We start from the raw sequence: 6,205 nt of genomic DNA, 5'->3' as shown, positions 1-6,205 counted from the left end.
TCTACCAAGAGCGTGTATATGTGTGTGTATCGACCATTGGAGTCGAGAGATGGACGTGGCTCCCTTCGCATGGTGAAATTCCCAAGGCAAACCCAACACACAAGCCCCCTCCCCATGATGGTGATAGTGTCAACTCTTCCCACTACACTCTACCAAGTGCTGGCTTCTCATGAACTGCCCCCCCCTCCCCAGATAGTGACTTCTTAGTGCCAATTTATAGGTGTTGGCTGTTTGGATTATGGTAATCCTGGTGTGATTAGGGTAAGCTTAATCGGGGAGACAAAGCAAGTGGTGGGCCAGGTGTGGTTGACCCTTGCTTTGTTTTGGGAGGTTATTAAAAGATGAGAATCTCTAGGTGGGCCTTTGTGACCATCAGCTAGGGAGAGGAAATTTTACAATGGCTTGGGTGAAAACTAAAGAAATGATGAAAATAACCTATAAATTACTGGAATTGGCGTCGTGGTTGCGTGTTGTCGACGAATGGTGTGTTGCCGGTGCGTCGGTGTAGAGAGTACTTCTTTTCGGGGTCGGCCGGGGCATGCCTTCGGCACATTTCCTCTTTTTGTTGTTGGCGGCGCGTGCTTTGGGTCGTCCTTCTTTTTTGTTGTCATCGTAGTCGTGGAATCCTTCGTTTTTCCTTGTATTTATGTGCGTATATGCGTGTGTGTGTGTGTGTATGTATGTGCATGTGGACGGATGTGTGTGTATATATATGTGTGGATGCGCATGCGAGTCTGGGAATGGGCTTGTATAATATATATTATATAAATAAATATATATATATATATTTTAGATCTTTTTCAGCTTTGTTGACGGTAGACTGCTACGTGAGGATGGGGTGGGGGTGTTGGACGGATACGCCGCGACGGATGTCAGCACAGTGAGAACTCACCTAACAAGATTTGTCAGGTAAGGACAAAGCTCAACCCGCACGCACATGGAAGCAAGCATAGGGTTTCAACCTACACTCGACCGACTCCGAACTAATTCCTATAGAGGTCTCTACCCAATGTCTAAGTCACAGCCTTCGGGAGTGCATAAGAGGAAACTTCCAACAATTCTTTCTAGAGCCGAACACCCATCAAACAATCTCCAAACACCACAGAACTTGAAGGAGACCCTACTAACACCAATAGGTCGCTCTCCCTAAGGTCTATGAACCAAAACCCCAACCCATAACACCCGGTGCAAAATCACGTAGGATGTTTAGCCGAAATTTGCAGGTCTTCGTTTCCGCAATCTAAAGTGCCTAATGTGTAGCTCTACTCAATGTGAACGCATGGATATGATGCAATGCAAAATGGGACAACATATGCTCACCGAATCACCAGATGAATCTCGTGGATGGAGCTCACAAAACCGGACCGTACGTGCACAATGTAGGTATCGGCCCGTAGCTCTCGTCGGGGGCAGCACGCTGCACTTCTCTGCACTTGATTCCGACCATCGGTACACATGTAGCGTCAAGATGAAGCTCAAACTCTCTCTCGTACACAGTACGCTCACTCACAGACTTCAAAATGTGTTCTAAAAGGACAAATGTTTTTCATTAAGGTCAAAAAGTGGTATAAATACCTTACAATTCTCAAACCCTAAAGTTCCAAATTAACCATCTACTCAATCTAAATGTCAAAACTGGATACAATCTGAAAACTTCTGTAAGCCCCAATATTTACAAGGTGAAATGTCGAATTTTCTCAATATATGAATAATTAAAAAAAATGATAATCTGCCGAGCAGTCAATTTCCGTAGGATGTGTCCACCTTCTAACACTCCTCCCCTCCTTGCTCATGTCATCCCTGACATGGCTGTTGACCTGCTTCTTTATCTTATGGTTTCTCACATCTTGAGTAGTGACTCGTATCTTGCATGTAAATCCAGCAGTGTTGGGCCGAATATGTCGGTGATGATGGTGAAGAAGCCGGTGTAGAATGCTTCTTCAAAGGACTAGAGGTGATAGGATGGCAAAAACATGATCCTTTGATACAATGCATTTATCACCTCCGTGAAAGGTTGACCCGGGACAGATCATATGCACATCTGTAAGTATCTTGAAAGAAGAAGATAATGTCTTTCACCTGGCCCGGTTTCAAAGTCTCGAAGACTGCCAAAAGGATTTTTCAGATCTTCCTCATCATTATGCAAGAAAGGTCATGCGAGCCAGTGAACAATTTGATGGCGCCCTCTAGGGTTTTCACCATGTATTGAACACTTATTCTCTCGCTGTCGTGCAGATCCGCTCCCATGCTAAGAAAGATGCCAAGAAAGTGCACATCAAGTTTGTTTGAAGCTTACAAGATTAATGAACAATGATTAGGGCCTGGAAACAGGCCAAGTTCAATGTTGAATGTATGTCAAATGCGGCTAAAGAGCCAAAACATGCCTTAATGATGCCGAAAATGAGTATTATTGAGGTGAGCATAACTGGGATATTATGATCTAGAACTCAAGTGCTTGAAGTCTTCTAACGGTCTGTCCTTACGGCTCGTCGTGATAGGAGCTATGTTGAAGAAGTTATGGCAATTTAAAGTTTAAGTCGATTGCAGATCCGTCCCTGATTAGGCAACCGCAGCTGAGGTGACAGAATTGAAATGAATGCTTGGCAATACCTTGGCCGAGATGTATGCCATGCACGGTGCCCGAGTGTGATGCCCAAAGCCATAACCTTATAAAAGGCTAGGCCGCCCGCTTATGGCGAGGCCGCCGACATAAACTAAGGCCGCCCATTAAAAGGGGGTATGAACAAAAGAAAAGAAGGAAAAGAATGGCGTTCAACAGCGCGCAAGAAATCAGGGGAGTGAAAATGAGCTCTCAGCGACTTGTACGAGCCTTGGATGAGCCTGGTGAAGAAGCGAAAAATGCAGAACTCGGTAGCGCGCACAATTTTGATCCCACTTGCAGCAAATTTCGCGCTGGTCTATTTTTGCGTTTCCACGTCAGCAGGAGAGGGTTTTTACGCCTCCCTATCAACGACAACGCCGTCGTTGCTAAGGGAGGATGCATGCTATTAATAGAGGAGGTCTTTTTTGCATGCGTGAGTTGGGAAGAAAACGAGCAAGAGAAGAAGGGAGAGGTAGGGCATCAACGAACGAAGCAAAGAGGCAAGGAAGGCGTGCTCTCTCTCGCGAGCTTGGACAAGAAGGTGCTTCGGCTCGTCCTTGGCACACAAGCAAGGACTAGTTCTCTCTCTCGTATTGAAGGGCGAGGAAAATATTGGTGAGAAGGAGTTTTCCCTCTCTCTCACTCACCAATTCAAGGCGAGCTCTCTCTCCCACTCTCTCGATCTCCGGCTCAAGCAAGGAGAGAGCAAACAAGGCTCGTAAGCAGTCTTTAAGAAAGAAAGCCAAGCTTCAGCATAGCAAGCAGGACAATTTTTGAGAGCCCGGGGTAAGCCGACCGTGAAGGGAAATTGGAAAGTCCAGTGCTAAAGAAAAGCCAAGATAGTGTTCGAAGACAAGTCAATCAAATGGAACCGGCACATTAGGATTTTGTTTGTCGGGAGGCAACCTAATTTTATTTTCTTTCTTTTTATTGAATCGCGGAGTCGTGAACGGCCCGGAGTATTCTGTAAGGGGAGTTTAAGCTCCTAAATCGTCATTAGTATAAATTAACGGTGTTGTTAACGACACTTCTTCATAATTGTGCATCAATTTCATCGGTGTTATCGGTTTCTGAGCAAGTTTTGTGCATCGACAACATTACCAAGTGATTAAAAGCTGTTGTATTGTGCGATGCGGCAAATTTTTGCTCTCAATTTTCCACAGCTAGCAGCCCGTTGCTGACCTAGCTCAAGTTTTGAACACTTATCCCCTGACACCTGGTGAACCCGACGCGAAATCGAGCCGGGGTGGGAAAATTGTTGAAGCTTATGTCTACACTACAAGAAGCAGCCATGCAGTAGATGATGCAACAGTTTGCATCATACATGCAATAGCATTAGGCTGCCGAGCAGCAACATAATTTTCAAGAGCGGATTCGTAAAGCTCATCAAAATGTTACGAAAAAGCTACAACGGTTTGAGGGCCGAGATATTTCAAAATTTTGCAATTTATATGAGCAGTCTATGGAAGATAATGGTATTGAAGACTTGGATTCAGTGGAAGGATTTCATTTGATTGCAGTGCCAGAACTTAGGGCCCGGATTAAAGAAATTCAAGCGGCTCAAGGGACAAAGTGGCAGGATTTTAAGAAGGCGTTGCAAGAGGAATATTTTCTAGAGGATTCTCAATGGGTGACCAGGCAGAGTTTTACGAAGTGGGTGCAGAAGAAGGGTAAAAATTTATCTGTACGAGAACTGTTGCGAGAGTTTGAAAAGAAGTTTGATCAATTATCGTCAGCAGAACAACGTTCCTTGAAGGATTAAAAGGTGGAATTGTTTATTCAAGCTGCTGATCCGCGACTACAAAAGAATTTGGTGCAATTATTGGAGGATCCGGCGGGAGAATTGGGATTGACATCAGATTTGAAAATAGTATCTGAAGCGGTGAACATGATCGTAAAATGACATAAGCGGGCTAATAAGCAAATCGTATCGAGGTACTGGATGATGATGAAGAAGAGCTTAAAGAGAAGCCACCCTCGACATTACCCAAAGTGGAGGGGCCTATTCTTGATGATCTCGTTAAAGGTATTCAAGAACCAAATTTGAATTTTAAAACTGTTAAATTTGAAGGGTTAGCTACAAAGGCGTCTACTTCTGAACCTAAGCAGCAGCAACCACCACGTAAAAATTGGGATCGATGCATGTGGTGCGACAGTGAAGACCACAGGTTTGTGAGAGAATGTAATGAGTTTGATGAAGCTTATAAGAAGAATGTGTTTTCTGGAAAGACAAGAAGATTCATCTTAGGGCGACAGGGGAGCTGCTCTGCTTGAACTTTGGCAGACGCAGAATGAAGAAAATAGTGGAGGAAATACAGCATAATGTTGCCCTTGTGGAAGGAGCTACATATGAGCTCCAAGTTTGTGGTAAGGAAGATGATGATAGTACACGTACAAAGGGCCAGTTGTGGCCATATGCTTTAAAGACAGCAGAAGCAGGTAAGGTAACATATGGGAAGTTACGCCAGGTGGATAATTCAATTCGAGAAACTACTAGGTGGACCGATCCAGTGGATTGTCTTTCAGTATATGCTTATATTGCTAAAGCTCAAGCCAATGAAGCTATGGTGGAAGAGAAGCGGAAAAGAGATGAAGAGGTGGCTGGGATCCAACAATAAGAAAGAAGAAGTTCCAGCTCCTAAACCTGCTATGGAGGTGGTTACAGAAGAGGCTCCGAAGGACAAGAAGCAAGGTAAGCCTAAAGGGCCCTCCTATAAACTCAAGTCTGATATTGAACTGGCTACAGATTTGAATAAATTTTTTGAAGAACGTATCCTAAATAGTAAAGTGGAGCTCACCTTGGGGGATATTCTTGGAATTGCTAAGCGCGAGTTCCACGAAGAGATCATTGACATTATAAAAAGGAAGCGACAAGTACCGAGTGATCAAGAGTCAGATCCCGTTAAAAGCCAAGTGGTTCATCACATTGAAGCAATCTTGGAAGACTATGAAGAGTATTTAGCAGATCTTGAAGAAGAAGAGCCAAAGCCTGTGGTGGTTCCCAGCCCGATTATACCTGAGGTAAGAAACATGCATTTTAATGATGGTGAAGATGAAGAAGTTATACCCAAGAGTCACTTTTCGAGGACCTATTGGGCCAGAGCAACGACAGAAACAGTTGTAAAGCTTGGCGACATTGAGGAGCCGGCGGTCTTAGCCCTCATAGACCATGGTTCGGAAATCAATCTCAATATGGCAAAGAATTTGCACCAAAAGGGGAAGTGGCCTATTGATGTAGATCATGGGTGGCGGATACGAGCTGCCAACATGCTTCCTGGAGATCCTTATGGTGCATGTGCAAATGTTAAGGTAGCTATTGGGATGTCTGGGATGAGCAGAACTTTTTTATACAAGAGCATTCCTCCTATCCATTGACTCAGGGACAACCCTACATTACAGCTGTGCGGATGGAAACTAAGGTGCTAGATGGTGGCTCGGCCTATGCCAAGGTTCGAAGCTGAGATGGTAAGAAAGCGGTTCAATTTCTAACTGTATGTGTTGATCATGTTAGAAACAAAGACAATTTACGTGATCGTCCAAATGCCAAAGATACACAAGGAGTTTAAAGAACAAAGATATTTTCAGGATTTTCTTGGGGTGCCA

Source organism: Adiantum capillus-veneris, chromosome 20 (assembly GCF_014529385.1).
Source record: "Adiantum capillus-veneris isolate H3 chromosome 20, ASM1452938v2, whole genome shotgun sequence".
Taxonomy (NCBI): Eukaryota; Viridiplantae; Streptophyta; class Polypodiopsida; order Polypodiales; family Pteridaceae; genus Adiantum; species Adiantum capillus-veneris.
Note: the sequence above shows the minus strand (reverse complement) of the source record.